Genomic DNA, 17,642 nt, shown 5'->3' with positions numbered 1-17,642 from the left:
CATTTTCACCAAAGCAGTGTTTCGAGGAAAGGCAATATGCAAATGTGGGCCACTTTTTTTTAGCATGCCCCGGCCGATTTTGAATCCCAATCCAACCCTGCATCCAAGGGTCCAGGACCTAGGGGCACCTCTTTAGGATCCGTACTCACTCCAGCAAAGGCTAGCAGCACGGCTCAGGCAGGTAAAAGCAGTTCCAGTTGGTGCTGGTGAGCTGGCTAATCGCATGGATGTCTCTGGAAGCTTGTTGTGCTCCTGTATCTCAAATAGGAGGTCCGCTAACTAACCGTTGAAGTCCCTTGCGGTGAACCTGGGTTGAAGGCAATTAGGTGCAGTCTTCCCTCTTCTGACAGCAGGACAGTCCTTCCTCTTCGGAATCTTCAACAGGCCCTGGAGTGTTCTTATGAGAGGTTCTGAAGGTGCCACTTTTATCCCTAGGGCCAGTCAGTGGGTGAGGGATGACTTTTCTCTAACCTTATCCCTTTCATGGGTTTGGCTTCAAACTGCTTAGGGTAATAAAGGCCTAGGTTTGAGCTGCATTTCTCAGTGCCGGGGCAGGCAGCCCTTAGAAGTGATGAAGGGAATAGGCAAGCCCTGGGACCACCCTTTGAAACTCAGGATGGGCTGAGTACAACCCCCAGATTATCCTTCTCAGGAGAGCAACAATCTGCCTCACACCCAAAAACTAAAAATCTGACTCTACCATTAAAGGGGATCTTAAATTAAAATGAATTTGAGAGGAGGAAACTGTTCTCTATCCCCACTACCATTACTACCAGTAATAAGGTACCCTGGTTTTATCTTATCTTTTGAGATAGTCTTGCAGCTCTGAAACACAACTTTAGGAGTTTTCCACTGTAAGAACATGTAAATGTTTAACATGCACGACCTACTTTTCAGATACTATGCACACCACACTTTGAGTTTTATAGGGCCTACATTATGGGTAACTGTTAAGTATTGAAAATAAAAAAAAAGGTTCAGGCCTGGCAAAGGGTTTACTTTGGCAGGCTGAAATGACAGTTTAAAACTGCACTACAGGCCGCAGTGGCAGGCCTAAAACCTGTTTGACAGTGCTACTTTAGAGGGTTGAACAATGAGAGCTGCAGCTCACTATTAGCATTTCATATGCAGGCCCTGGGTACATGTACTAGGAATTAAGTAAGCGAAGGCTATCAATCAGGGGTAGGACAATTTTATCATCTTTAAAGGAGACAGCACAGGCATTAAGCCACTGATTAGCAGGGGTAAAGTGCACAGAGTCTTAATCCCAACAAAAGGAGTTCACCATTAGGTTAGAAGGCATAAAGTCTGGAATAAAGCCATGCTAAATATGTCAGGTCTAACAGCATTTGGTCTTTACTTGTATCTGACCACAAGACGCTTGAGATATAACACAGCCTGTCAACAGATGGAGAGAGAAAAAAACGGGAAGTGGAGTGGTATGGAACAGGTTATTGCTATTGTGAACAATGCTGGTAAAGAAAGCACATTGAGAGGAAGTTTCTTTTTTTAGGGACCATGAAGTTGTATATCACAATTGTAGGGAGTTATCCTTGTAGAGTAAGTGCTGTGACAGAGTAGGAGATTTAGTAGGCTAATACAAAATGTGCACTATGAGCAGTGTGTAGAATAACAATCTACACTTTATTTCACATATGTATGTTGACATGAGACTGTTTACATTGAAACAAATTTGCTACAATGTTTTAAAGTGTGTTTTCCATGGCTAATGCAAACTAATCCTCAGTTAGGTCTCGATGCCATCTTGTTTAAAATGGTCTCTCTCTAAAAAATGTATTCTCTGTTATATTTCTGCTACATAAAGCAATGAGTGGTTTGTTTATATCTATATGTCACTGTTCTCAAAGGAATGCACTCTAGTTCACCAGAACATTTTTTAAATAATGATCTGCTTGTGAGCTGTATTACTTTCTTTCATAAAGGTTCACTGTTTATGTAACAAGTTTGTTCCAACACTTCTAAACTATATTAGGTCAGAGGGGCTGAATTGATATTCATGTAGTGGGTAGTGCTACAGGATAGGGATATGTGACGTTGATTAGTTCTGATTTGTCCTGTTTTGTTGATAATGACATTCTTTACTCACAGTATGATGAGTTTGTAATTGTTTTGTACTTTCCTATGCATGAAAGGTGCATATAAACCCCTGAATTTGGGGTTGAGCCCCAAGAGTTCCCTGATCCTCTAAGGGTGCTGTCCGATTTCTTACTGATTTTGCTGCACACGTTGGAGTTTAATTAGGCAAAATCAACAATAAACTCTGTTTATTCCACAAATTTGGAACATTTATGGCATTGATCTATATGTCCTCTTTTTGTATTACACCCTTTGAATTTCTTGAAATAAACCTACATGGTTTTCTAAAATCCACTCTAGAACTCATTTATTGAGTCAGTCTTGTTTGCCTGTATTTTGTTCTTAACCTTGTCTGTGGGACAATTTCCATGTGATTAGAGGCTAACACTGTCCCGATGGACCCACTCCATGGGCGTGCTTTGGAGGTTTTAGGGGTACTGCTCCCCCACAGCACTAAAGTTTAAACAAAATTCTGCATTGAATTTATTGTGCACCCATGTATGTAAAGCATGTGTGCGCCTGACTGTGAATGTGTTCCACGATACCAGAGAGGATATTAGAAAGTAGAATGAGGAAAATAGAGTTAAGCAGTGTAAATATGTAAAGGGTTAATCTTAAAAGACGATAGTGATCTTCATTTGAGTGATTGCTATGAGATAGTGGTTGTCATTGTGAAACTCTAGTTACTTTTGCATGGTAATGAAAAATAAGCATTCTTTCTACTCTTCGATGCAGATTACACTTTTTTGGTACTACTGTCATTCTAGTCACCTCTATGAAACATCCTAGTTCCAATGTTCGTCCTCGTAGAAGTGAAGTAAGATTTAAATCATATTTAAACGTTACAAGCTTTACATGGTACAATCCAGAGTCGCTTTCAGTGGCGCTATCTTTGAGGGCAACACAATATGGGAAGTTTGTACAAAAATAAAAAAAGAAACACAACTGCAATCTATTTCCCTTGAAGACATCATTTTGTGCTCTAAAATACACAAGGACTACTAGACTTTTTAATTATTTATATTTCTGTGGCATTGTATATTGTTTCTGGCAATAAGAAATCTTTGTTTATGAAATGAGAGTCAAGTGATTGGGGGTCAGATTTGTTGTGTGTAATTATTCAATGCAGCTTGCTTGCAGTGCCATTTTGATACAATATTTGCACTGTTTGACTCTCTGTTAGTTGTTTCTGACATTTCTGCATGTTAAAAGTCACTGTCCCTGTACCTAATGAGATGCATTGTACCTGCCCTGAAACTTCTAACTAATGGAGATGTATTATGCTTGTGTCATTGTGCATTGTATTCTCTTTAGTCCTCGTGGCACTCCTGTGTTGCATGTAAATAGGCCTTGATGTGTTTGTTTGTTATGAGCACCACATTCTACTTCTGGTATTGTTGGTGGTCTTGACAAACAGTTGGGCAGTTCTTTGAGGACATCAGCAAGACAGGACTTGTGGTCGAGGACTCTGTTTTCCACACTTGAAAATATAGACTTACTTCTACTGTAAGTTGGAAGCTTGTTTAATACCACATTTTAATAATGAAATTTATCAGGACTAGCATTGAGATTCAACCGGACTTCACTGACTTTTGGAACCCTATTTCTATACTTTCCTACCCACTCTCCAGGGATTGTTATTCCTGCAGCTCTCTAGTGGTGCCACCTAGCTTCTCCTTCTGCTGGTGACCTGCGGTTGGACATTTTGGGACAATTTTTGTTTGCTGGGGTACTGTGATCTTCTGACATGCGGTGCAGCCCTTGTCAATGTGGCCAAATATTTTTTTTTTACAATTTGCCTGAAGTAGACACTCCATCTGGTGCTTTTGGCACTTGGAATGAATATTCAGATGCTGTTGCGACGCTCTCAAATATGTTTACACGTAAATTATCATTTCAGGTACTCTTTATCTTGAAAAATGGAGTAAAACCCCTTGGAACAAAATTGATATACATCCTAAAACCTTTGAACAACCTGATTTAGACATGTTAGGTTATTCTGTAGACTCTTTCACTTGTTTAGGAAAAAGAACTGTAACAAACGTTTTCTTGGCCATCAGAGGAAGGATATTATTGGCTGGCAGGATCTTGCCAGACTTAGTTTAATGCTTGTTCCTGGTTTGGATACTCTCACTGTTGTAGCTGATGTTACCATTTCTTGGATTGAGAGTGATAATGATCTGAATGTTAAAAGGTTCATTGAGAAGTTCCATGGCTTTTTCTGTGAAAAATTTGGGAACATTTCCAAGTTTAACAAATTGATCAAATTTAAAAAAGTGTGAAGCCCCAGTTGCACACAAGGTCAGAGCAGTTCTGAAGAGACCAGAGGCTTGAATATTCACTTTTAAACATAATTTGGGCAGAAGCTTAAAAATATTCTGGACCTATTATGTTCAGAAGATGTTATTCGAGCTACTGCTTCATCCACGTGGGTTAGCCCATGGTTATAGTGAGAAAGAAAATGGGTGAAATCTGTTTATGTGTTGACCTCTGCACCTTGAATTAAAATATGATCATTGACTGTCATCCTCCTCCCGAAGTACATAAATTCTAAGCTAAAGTTGGGAAATCCAAATTCGTTTCTCTGTTGGATTTCAGATCAGCATATCACTAGAGTCCCCTTGCTGTAGAGTCTCAGGATCTAACAACTTTCATTACACCAGTTGGTGCGTACAAGTTTTTATGCATGCCTTTTGGGTTGGCTTCTACAGAAAGCATCTTCCAAAAATTCATGAACACTATTGGGTATTACAGGTATGCCGGCGTTCCAAAATGACGTGCCTATTTTTGCTGAGTGTGCCAGGGAGCATAATTTGATTTTGGAGAGAGTTTTGCATGTGTTTAAAGATTCTGAAATCACTCTGAGAAAAGCTAAATATCAATTTTAGCACACCAATTGGATTATTTTGAGCATAGTGCATCAGGACAGGGCAAAAAACTGTCTTTAACTGAAATTAGGCTGCACCATACAAGGAATTCCTTGTAAATATCGCAAAGTGGGGTTAGCAGCAGTTTTTGTACAGGAACGTCTACCTTGCATCTCATTTTCCGTCGCCAGAATGTAAATATGGCTATATAAAAACAAAACGCTATAGCGGCAACTTTTTAAGTCTTTGTACATGTGCCCCTAAGTCTCTGAGTCCTGTAATAGCTGCCAGCAACTTTTTTCTGATGTTTCTGGGAGCCGATTAGAGCTATCGCTCTTGTGGAAGTCGGAATCCCATATGAGTGAGATGGCCCAAGAGAAAAACAGCTCCCTGGGCTAATCAGAGTGCTCTAAATAACATTTTAAATGTTTCAGCATTAATTTCTCAAAAACTACTCAACGGATTTACAAAACACAAAAAGCACAATCTGCTCAGCAGTTATTGTAGTAGCACTTGTTAAAGAAGTCTATGGAAAATGCATGAGGATTTCACATTTTAGGATCCCCCTTTTTTCTCTGTCTCCACTTGACGGATCACCTCGAAACTTTCATGCGCAAACTAGTTGACAAAGAAGACCTTTTTGAAGAGTTTTGTGGAGATTTGTCAAATGGTGCTGAAGTTATTAGCAACACAAAAAATCACATTTCCTACGGAAACACTGACCTAACTAAAACTACCTGGTGGCAACCACCACTGGCTAAAATGTATGTCTATATTTATACATAACATATTGGAGACAAACAATCTTCCACAAAAGACAGCTAAAGCTTTCTGCAGGCAAAACCTAAAATAGACAAGGAAGCTTAATACACATCTCCATGAGGTGCAGTTCCTCCTTCTGAAATAAGGGGACAAAGGTTTCCTGCAGTGAAGACAGGTTGTTCTTTGATGTGCTTTGATGTGCTTTGAGAGATCTATAACTGCTTGACTCGGAGGTAAGTGGCTTTTTGTATTTCATTTCATTTCACACAGCTTCATTCAATCATTGTGAACAGATTATAAAAGCAAAATAATAAATATAAATAATATCCAGATCAATAAATATTCATATATACATGAGTTAAAACACTATTAAACAAATGTTGCTGTGGTCCAATTACAATTTTTAAAATCAGTTTTAATGAAAAAATAAAAAACTGTTCAGAATATGGTTACAGGGTGCTGCTAGAAACTATGCCCAACCTTTTCCTCTTCCTGAGGCAGGCCCATAGATATGAGGCAACACAGAAAAAGACAAATGGGTCACGTAGGGCTTTTAAGAAATACATTGCCTAAAATTATGATGCCTCAGAATTGGCAGTATAAACAATTTCCTTGCCTCAGAATAGTTTGACAAAATAGTAGGATATGCAGGTGTGTCTGCGCTGCAAGGTTGTTACAGGGTCAGGGATCAAGATCAGCTAGCCTATACTTCTTTTGTGGATATCCCAGGAGTAATGGGATCATGTTTAATCTGAACTGCAGTAGAATAAGTCTGTGCTGGGCGTTGTTTATCCTTGCTAAGTAAAGTATAGAGTGATGGATCTGTTTTTTTCCCCCTGCGGGCCTATTCTGCTCTTTGGGAATTTTGGCACAGATGCATCAAGCTAAAAACTGGTCGCAAACGGGCAGATTCTCAGAATCTGCCCCTTTGCGACCGGTATTTTTGCATTTGGGATGCATCATCACAAATGCAAAAAACGCAATTTAAGAAATCACCAAATTGCGATTACTTAAATTGCGATTGCATTTAAGGAATCTCAAATTGAGATTCCTTAGATGCAATGCATTAAAGTAAAAAAATTAGCGATTTCGCTAATAGGGGGAGCAAATTACCATGAAGTTGAACTTCATGGTAAAAAAGTTTCAAAAATGCACTAAAGTGCATTTCTCAAAGTTCCATTTTACACACAAACATGCCCTTAGGGCATGTGTGTGTGCAAGATGTACCCATATGCAGATTTCAGGGGTGCAACAGGGTGTCTTTTTGACACCTTGGCACCCTTGAAATTGCAATCTCAATTTGCGATTCTCTATTTGAGAATCGCAAATTGAGAATGTCTTCCCATTCATTCCTATGGGCCTCTAGGCCCATAGGAATGAATGGGGAGGTATTCCTTAATTGCGACTCCCAATTAGCGAGTCGCAATTAAGGAATGTTAAGAAATCGCTATTTTTTAGCGAGTTCTTCATGCATAACCTTTTGCTATTCCTTATTAGCGAATCCTTATTTTTCGCTAATAAGGAATCGCAGAATGGATGCTTGATGAATCTATAGGATAGAACTTTTAACCGTTTCTTCATGACCCCCTTACAGGAGTGAGGGTCCTGAAAGAGATTTTCCATCCCTACAGCGTTCAATACAGTTTCTACATGAGTTAGCCACCCAAATCTTTTGTAGTAATCTAGGTTGCAGCATTCTCTTATACTAGTTTGTGTTAAATCTACTGTAGTTCTTAGCCAAATGGATAGCGACAAGAGGACCAGGGCCATTCTTATGGTGTCGCTCAGGAAGGAGAGCCCTAATTCGAGATGTAGAATAGAATTTGTTGCCGATTGGGGTACGGACACACAGTTTTTAATAAAGGAGTCTTCAATTTGCTGTAACAGCCCAGTATTGGCCATCCCCCACACACCTGCTCCATATGTTGTGGCTGATTTTATTTTCGCTTGGTAAATATTTTTAGTTACGTCCAGTAAGCTTCCACCCAATTGTTTTGTAAATCTTTTAAATGCGTTTAGGCTCCTAGGCTCTTGTTTTTACTAGTTTGGACCAAGAATGATCCTTATCAAGGAGCACTCCTAGGTATGAAAAGGAGTCCACCGCCTTAATTTCATTGCGGGCCATCTGAAACTGTGGCAGTTTTTCTCCTCTGGTCGCTCCGGCACAATTATGAAAGATTTAATTTCATTTACTTTCAGGTCAAGGGAAGCCATACAGATGGCGTAAGCTTGAATTAGTTTTGTAGGGCCAGGCCCGTTCTTGCCACGTCATTATGTGTTTCTGCCCACTCCTCCAGTCTGACCAATAGGACCCTCCCCATTGGTTTGGTGGTGGTATCAAGGAGGGATATAGGGCGGTATTTCTTTGGTGAGGCCCTAACCCCTTTTCTATAAGTCGGGACTATTATACTATGGTTCCACAAAGGCGGTGGGCCTGCTAACACAATGCTGTTAAATGAGTTTGTAAGTAAGGGGACCCACATATCGCAATCAATTTGGAAGAAGTCAATTGGAACACCATCCGGCCCTGGTGCCTTACCGGAGATACAAGATTTTAGTGCCCTACGGAGCTCGGGTGTTGTGAAGACTAATTCTTCCTGAGGAGTGTTAGGTAGGGAGGGTGTTTGTGTGAATGAAGATGGGGTTAACCTAAAGATCTCTTCAAAATGTCTCACCCAAGACTATTCGTCTACGTGAACATCTAGTACAGGGTCATTAATATCTTTAAAACTTCCCAGAAAGCTTTGCAACTGCCCGTGCTGGCTGCTTGTTCAAGATCATCCCACGCCCTTGCTTTTAAGTCATTCTCAATCACTTGGGGTAGTCCCTGGGGAGATTTTTTAAAGCGTTTACAAGATCTGTTTTGGCTTTAGTGCAGGCTGAGTCGAACCCCCCTTTTTTTGCTACTGAATTTGATGACTTTGCCCGCGTAATTGCTATTTTGATTTTTGCCAGAAGGGCAGTGAATCTGGTGACCATGTCTGTGGGTGTTAGGTCTTCTCCCAGGCATTTTATAATATCTTTCTTTACGTGTGCCAGAATTTCGGGGACCAACTGTGATTTTCTTACCACTGTCCATTTCATTTGGTAACCATTTTTTCTGGACAGGTTCACATCCGCAAGAACCAGATTATGGTCTTTGGGTGTAGGAAGGATATTTAGCTGAGTCAATAGGATGGCATGGTCGCTTTAGGGTGAAAACCTAATGCTCTTAAGGTCTACCTTCTGTAGTAGATGTCCCGACACTTAAACAAAATTGATGATGGTTTCCTGAGTGCCTCTTCTAAAAGTTGGCCTTTGCCCTTTTTTATTAGACTCGCTTAATATAAACAGATTCCACTGGGATAACAAGTTGTTTAAGGCCTTTCCATACTCATTGTGCGAGAAATGCAATAGGGAATTACCGTCTGTAGCTGCTACACCACAGACTCAAGTCTCAGTGAGTTTACATAGATGGCTATTGAAATCCCCTGCTCATATGAGATTCACATTTCCCCCTTTCTTCCCTTTGTACAATTTGTCAATCTCCAACGCTAAGGCATCCACTACAGCCCTAGAGTTCCTCCCAAATTCATTGTTATAGAAGTTGACAAGAGTACAAATATTCTGTTTCCTAATAACCAACTCGAGTATCTGGAAATGGGTGTGTAGTGGCCCGACTTGTCTAACTTGGAGTGGTAGGGTATTTGAGATTAGTGTAAGAAGACACCCCTTTGCCCTTCACGATGTTGCAGGCACAGCTGGGGAGTGGAAGGAACGAAACCCCGTCAAAAAGGGAGGATCTATTGCCCAAGTTTCCTGGAATAAGACTAACTCCATATCCTGCCACTCATTCAGTCAAAGTTGGTTCATCAATTTGGAGGCTAAGCCTGACACATTCCATGATACCAGGTTTGCTCTGGAGCCCTTGATTATATTCAAGGGGGGTGAGGGGGTTTGCCCACCTCCCTGAATTCCTTGTGCCAGAGTTACATCTACAGGGACCACTTCAAAAGCTATTGGATTAAGTAGAGGTGCCTGTAAGCTGTTTTCTGCTATGGCTGTGATGGGAGATTTGATGGATGATTGGGATGGTGACAGGGTTAGTCAATCACAATCCCCCATGTTACACAGGGCAGCAAATCTATTTTGTAGGCTAATCCCAGGATTTATGTTGGGACCCCCATTTCAGCCGGTTAACAAATTCCTAGTTTTGTCCACCTGAGTGGCTTTTTCAATGTTCCCTCTGAGTCTTGGCGCAGCCCTGGGATAGCTGGTATAAGCCGTTCTTGTGTGATGGTAGTTACTGAGATAGGGCCCTTGGATGATGAAGAAGTCAGATAATAAATAATAACTGGATATGCTTCCTTGTTATGATAACCTGAGGTTAATAAACCTTGAAAGATGTTATATTTTTAGGGATAAGTTGCTACGACTTAACTAGGATTTCAGACCAGTTTTGTCATACCTGATTTATATGCAAAGCAGCAGGAGCACAGGTGTGAATATCACAATGAAGGAACCCCGGAGACATCAATGTAGGTACAGTTGAATTTGTGCGCTAACATAGTGTGTGCTCCATTTCAAGGCACTTGAGGCCAGATCTACAAGGAAGTGCCGCAGCGTGGCACTGCAAGCCCTTTGGCTGCGCCACACTGCTGCACTTCTGAAGCACAGGGATGCAACATATTTACAAGAATATGTCGCATCTCTGGGCTTCCCCATGCGCTGGCGCACAAACTGCAGCCATGCACCTGCGCAGGCACCATTGCACCATGGTGCAAGGATGTCTGTGTCGTGGGGAGATTGTTTTTGTGCAGGAAGGGCACCTTTCTGCACAAAAGCAATCACTACAGGCATTTTCCTCTTTCAATGCGAGCTGTAGAATGCAGCACACATTGAAAGAGGAAAAACGAGGAGAAATGAAAACATTTCACCCCGTTCCGCCTCGCTACGCCACCTTTAGTGTGTCGTAGCATTCAGACATATCTCTAGATTTATGATTTCTCGTAAATCTGGAGATGTGTCTTGTTCCATTGGTGTTGGGTGGGAACACCCACAGCAACACCCATGGAACTACCCTTCAAAACAAACTGCTGCATGTGAAGGAGCCATATCTACAGGGAGAGGAAAAGTCACGCTGGCTGGCTTTTCCTGTCGTTGTAAATATGGAGGAGCCCCCTGCGCCACCAGTACGTCATGAAAAGTGATGTACTGTGGCGCTGGGGGTTTGTAAACCTGCCCCTCAGACTTGACCTTAATGTTTAGGAAGCAGTACTCTAGGATCCTATCTTGAATGTGCTACTGTGGCACTTAGTAATAAGGTTTGGGAAAAATGTTTGTGTATTGACAAACTGGACATGACTAGTGTAAATTTTTACTTGCCCCTCAAAATTCCTTATAAGCACATTGGAATATTGGGATGTTGTGAGTTCCATTGAAAACAATGGAGTGCCCCGGGCTTCGAATGGCCCAGAGCTCCAACATTCCAATGTTATGGTTCACAGCTGTTGCTGTTAAACAAAGGCTTCTCAGAGCCCAAGGGGATTTAATCCTTTTGGCTCCATGAGGCCTTTGTTTTATTAGTTAGAACATTCTGCCCTCTAGTGGCGAATGTTCTAATAGCATTGTAGCCCTACCTAGCTGGGCTACACCAGCATTAAAGCCCCGCTCCCTTGTTTAAGACCCTTGAATGCAGCATTACTCATAGTAAGCTGATCTTGTTTTCACTCTCTGCCAGACCTTCCCCTTCCTGGTCAAATGAGCCCTAAAAACCTCAAACAAGCATTGGCAAAGGCAATAGGTCTCGGCAATGGTGAGCTCTGAGCTTTTGGCATTTGTTAATATGAATGTTTTTAGCTCTATGTTTGTGAGGATGCAGATGTGTCATGCATGCCTGTTTTCGAATGTATGTGTTATTACTTTTGAGGGGCTGCTTGTGTGTTACGTGTGCATAATAATATTTGTAGTCCTTTCTGTGACACTATGTGAAAGTTAATCAGTGCCCTGATGGCAGCTAGTGAGTTGAGCTATGAATGCCGGAGAAGAAAGCCCCTCACTACTGCAATATGTCATAGGTCGGGTGCATTATTGTCAATGGCAAACTAAAGCTAAAGCAGCCTATGACCAGCCACAAATAAAACAACTATGGGCAAGATTTCAGCTAAGCAACCAAACATTTAAGGAAACGTGATTGCCCAGCAGTAGTGATGGTTTTAAGGTGTCATGCTCTGGTTTTCATAAATAACATGTTATGGTTTGAGGACTCATATGAACAAGCGAAAAACCTACAATAATGAATGCTACTCTAATAAAATGTCCACATGAGCAGGGAACAAAGAACGTTGATAGTTAAAACTACAGCACTCATGAAAAGCACTCTGAAATGAATGACGAGACAGTATATCTGCCAGGTAACATGGAGTAATTAAATAGCTTCAACAAATCCATGTGGCTTTGTTTGTGATATTGAATAAGTGTAATCATCACTCAACAACATAGCTCTCTTGTGCTGCTACGGAAGAGTCCGTGCCAACACAGACTAATTGGTAAGTATGTATACTTAAGAGGCGGTAACAGTTTTTTTTGTTTAGAAAGCTTTATTGAATAAGGAAGAGAAAAATTGGTACAAAAATAAATTACCGAGAATAAAACACAAATCCTCATAGTAATATAGAATACAATTTAGAAAGAAAAAGGTGAAAAATCTTATACAGCATAAATTACAACCAATATAAAAGGAATATTTATTTTTGCTTTTTTGGGTGGGAAAGACAGAAAAAGGGAAGGAGAAGAAGAAGGAAGAATGAAAAAGTAGGGGGAAGGAAGAGAGAGAAAAGAAAGGAGAGAAAGAAGAGAAAAGAAAAAAGGAAATCACCAATCAGAAACTATATAAACTAATAAAGCTAACAGTGGTAACAGTTTTCTTTCAGCATTCTCCTGCTTAACTAATTCCCCTCTTCAATGCAAGTTAATATTAAAATTAAATTCCAGTTTTTTTTAAATTAAATCTACCTCAGTACTTTGCCAAATGGTTTCCCTTGTTTTGGTGAAGCTGTTGATCGCAGCCATGGGCAGTGCTGTACGATGTTGGTATGGGTTACACCCTCACTATACCTGAAGCGTTTGCTGCTATGATTAATGTCAACTCTTTCTGTTGCAGGAGGGGCAGGGGACGGGAAGAAGCAGCAAAAGAAAGAACGCTGTGTGCTGGGGCTGAGCAAGTCTGGGGTCGGGTGAGGGTGAGTGCACATTGGCCGCGGTTACTATCCATGCTCTGAACAGCCCCTGCCTCAATGCCATTAGTATGTAATAGTAATTGGATGTTTACATTACTTCGCTTTGCAAAAAAGCAGTGTTCCAAACTTAGATTTCTTGCACAATGTGACTTCAAGCTTCTCTGAAGAACTCTCACATTTCCTAATCGTCTGAAAATAATCTCGACACAAGCAGTAAAACAAAAGTGGTGCGAGTAAAATCAGTAGCACTTGTGAAAAGTGCTTAAAAAGAATACAAAAGTAGTTACGAAACAATGCGTTAAAATGGCCACTGCATGGGCCTCATTTATGAGGCTATGTGTCACTTTTACTCCGCCGGTGCGTCACTTTTTGTGACGCACCAGCAGCGTAAAAAATTTGCCTTGTTGCACCATATTTACAAAGTGACGCATCTAGGTAGATGCGTCACTTTGTAAACCCCTGCGCTACATTATACCTACGGCAGGTATAATGTATGCAGTTGGGGCGTTATGACGCAAGACAGGGTCATAGAAGTGACGCAGTGAAATCTATAGGATTTCACTGCGCCACTTCTAGAACACAAATGCGTCAATTTCTTACGCCTGCCTCACAGCAGGCGTAAGACTGACGCAGGCCCTTTCACATGGGGCTTGCCCATGATGCGTCATACTGTAACTATGACGCATCATTGGTCTCGCAAGGAGGGCGCAGTGAAAAGTGACGCATCGCTGTTTTCATGCAGCGATGCGTCACTTTTCATAAATGAGGCCCTATATGTTTAGCAGTTTTTGGTTTCTGCTCTCTGGGGTGCTAAAAGTCAGGAAGAGGTATGATGCATAGCAGCATTCTGGTGGAGAAGAAAGCCTATCTGGCTCGTAGAATAGAGGCTGCTGCTACTGTCAGTAAGGAAATTTTCCTTATTGTTAAGGAATTCATCTCCCCCAGCTCGGCCATGTCCACACTTCATCACTCGGAATCCTGGGTGTCCCTTATGGCCACTTTTTTCACGTCGAAAATCAAGACTATCCAAGACTCATTTCCTCTTTCCACTTTGGTGATTCCCTCTGATATATACGCCCCTTTCTCTGTAACACTCCCGGAGGACGGTCCGGTCTTGGCTACTTTCCCTTTTCTTTCTCCCGCCTCCTCTTTGGATCTGGTTTCTAAACTTAAATTGGGCTCTCCATGGGATCATTGTCCTGCGAAGGTTTTGGCAAAAATGGCCCCTGTCATTAATGAGCTTATAAACCCTGTGCTCAACTGTTCGCTGAATTTGGGAGTTGTTCCTCAGGCCTGGAAACATGCCTTGATACTGCCGCTCCTGAAGAAGCCTAATCTTGACCCTCTGTTGCACGCTAACTACAGGCCTATCTCCCTCCTCCCGGCTTTGGCTAAAGTCGTGGAGAAGCACGTTCACTCCTCTCTTGCGCACTTCCTGGAGAGCAATAACATCCTCCATGATACTCAGTCAGGCTTTCGGGCCAACATGAGTACGGAGACTGCCCTACTGAAGGTGACGGATGCCATCAGAGAGGTGTTGGATGTGGGAGGTAAAGCCCTGCTGATTATGCTGGACTTGTCGGCGGCTTTCGACACCGTTCCCCACGGCAGTCTCCTTTTGAGACTCAGGGAGATTGGGCTGCGGGGAGCGGTGTTTAACTGGTTTAAGTCATTTCTTGCCGGCCGCCGGCAAACGGTCTGGGCCCCGCCTTTCTCTGCCGAGATGCCACCTCCTGAGGTAGGGGTGCCTCAGGGCTCTGTTTTGAGCCCTACGTTGTTTAACATTTATATGGCACCCCTGGCAGCTCTGGCGGAGTCCTTTGGTGCCCAGATCGTGTCCTATGCTGATGACACCCAGCTTCTTTTTACCAGTCAGAAGGGGTCAGACTTCGATGGGGGGCAGATCAGAGGCTGTCTGGGAGCCGTTTTTGATTGGTTCGAACGACACTGCCTGAAATGCAACTCCGACAAGTCGGAGTTGCTGTTTTTTGGCTGTTCCGCCGACCCCAGATGGCAGACCTGGTGGCCGCCGGCTATGTTTCCCCCTGCAGCTGTGTCCTCCAGGGCCAAGAATCTGGGGGTTCAGATAGACGACGGTCTTACCTTGAAGCCTCAGGTTCTGGGTCTTGTCGGCAAATGCTTTGGTATTATTAAGATGCTGAGAAAATGTCTTCCTCTGTTGGCCCTCTGCCACCGGAAGGTTACCGTCCAGGCGCTCATTGGTTCTCGTTTGGACTACTCCAATGTTCTCTACCTGGGCCTGCCGGAGTTTCTTCTTTCTCGCCTGCAGGTTGTGCAGAATGCTGCCGCCAGAGCCATTTATGGGCTTCATCGCAGAACTAGTGCGACTATTTTATTAAAAAATCTTCACTGGCTCCCCATTAAAAAGCGAGTGACTTTTAAGGCTCTCTCACTGACCTTTAAGGCGCTTCATGGCACAGGAGCTAAATACATTAGAAATCGTTTGGCATTCTATCTGCCTACGAGGACGCTAAGGTCAGCTTCCCTGGCTCTGGCTCAAGTTCCATCAATCAGACGGGTCAGAATCGGTGGACGTTCTTTCCGCTATCTGGCGCCCAAGCTTTGGAACTCTCTGCCAGTGTCCTTGAGACTCAAAGCAAGTCTTTTGGGTTTTAGGAGGGAGCTTAAGTCTTGGCTCTTTGTCCAGTAGGTCCATATGTTTTGGTCCATTTCCGCCCCGATGTCTGTCTCTTAGTTTTTATTAAAGCGCCGGGACACTCCCTGGAGTAGCCGTACGCTATATAAAATCTTTTTAACATTAACATTAACATGCATGCATGCCACGGACCAATGGGGAGGAGGAATAACGGAGTGACGTGGGAGCCAGCAAGTGGCAAACCTATGAGTGGGCTGAAGACCACAACAGTAGATACAGCATATCTCTTTGAGAGAGCACATGCCCGTCACCTAGAACGGAGACCTAAAAAGAAATGTCTCCCCAGAATGATAAACCATGAACCTGATATGCGATTATGGAGAAGGACCTGGTTGATAATCCAATGCTAAAATGCAGTTGATAACGGGGTAAAAAATGCCGGCTTGGCACAGAGGACAGGCTCCAGTAGGTCACGGCGCTCAAAACCACCAGCGCATGCGCGGGCTCTGCTGGACACATGTGCAGACACTATTGGTGCATGCGCAGACTTTGATGAAGGCACAAGGTGCTTGAGTTGTGCCAGCCCAGCTGCTAATTCCACAAGAGCAGATGAGTGACATTATAGGGCCAATAAGGAACATTGGCTCACTTGAGTGACGATGTTGGCTCAAGTGAGCTGAAGTGAGTGACAAGCCCACATGTCTGAGAAATGCACTTAATGCTGTAGGGATCACTAGGCACCTCCTGCATAGTGAATGAGGCAGGGTAAGCCTATCTGGCCGATGCTCTGCACCTGAAAACCCCATAATACAACAGGGGATGAATCTGGTCTTTTGACCACATATCTCTTGGACTGACGTTAAGAACTTTTTGAGAAAGCACCACCTGTATTCAGCTATTGGGACTAAACATGCAGTCTCCTGGGCAGCGACAGCTTCAGGCAGTATAGGGTCTGCTTCTATGTGCTATAGGGGTATAACCAAGCAGGCTTCATGGTGGTGCAGGATAATTACCAGACCTCACCCAGGAGAACATGCAGACCACCAACATAATTGCAGGGCTACAAGCATGCAGCTCTCAGGGTGGAGAATGTTTTATTTAGAGGAACAAAAAGGTGATTAATTTAATACTTGATTTAATCTCAACCACCGGCAATGATTTGCCCACAATTCCAGTCCATCTATTTTCCTCCCAATTGCCAGCTTAGGTAGAGACCCACCATGTGCAACACTGTCCTGTTCAGTAAGCGGCACATTGATAGGCCCCCGGACTGGGAAACTCAGATGAAACAGTGAGAGAGACACAGACATGAATAGCAGTCTGTAGGACTATTCTGTTAGTTGGGATGATTATTCACTTAAATGCCTTTTAACTTGATAGCCACCTCTAACTGGCATCATTTATGCCATGCTGTTCTCACAGCGATACAACCTGTCTTTAGCCCTTAGTCTTTCAGTAGCCCCACAATAACATTCTATATTACCTAAAGCGCCCAGAGGCTTTGAAGGAGGGAGTGTTCGCTGTGCAAGATACACAGGGCCTCATTTATGAGGCCTTGCGTCAGTTTTGCGCTTCTGATGTGTTACTTTTTGTGATGCATCAGTGGCGTAAAACATGCCTCCTGTTGTGCACTATTTGATGCGTCACTTGTAAACCCCTGCGCTACATTATACCTGCTACAGGTATAATGTATGCAGGGGGGCGTTCCCCCACAAAAAGCCTCGTAGAAGTGATGCAGTGAAATCTCACTTCTAAGACGCTGTTGTGTCAAAATCTTACGCCTGCCTCACAGCAGGCATAAGACTGATGCAGGCCCTTTCACATGGGGCTTGCTCCATGTGAAAGGACGCATTGCTGGAGTTGCGTCACTTTTGTGACACACTCCAGCAATGCGCCACTTTTGCGCCATACAGATACGTCAGAAATACTGATGTATCTGTAACTCCTTGCGACATGATGCGTCATACAGTAAATATGACGCATCAGGTATGTCGCAAGGAGTGCGCACTGAGAAGTGATGCATCGCTGCTTTCAGGCAGCGATGCGTCATTTCTCATAAATGAGGCCCACAGTGGTCTTCCT

The sequence above is a fragment of the Lissotriton helveticus genome, chromosome 4_1 (assembly GCF_964261635.1).
Source record: "Lissotriton helveticus chromosome 4_1, aLisHel1.1, whole genome shotgun sequence".
NCBI lineage: Eukaryota > Metazoa > Chordata > Amphibia > Caudata > Salamandridae > Lissotriton > Lissotriton helveticus.
Note: the sequence above shows the minus strand (reverse complement) of the source record.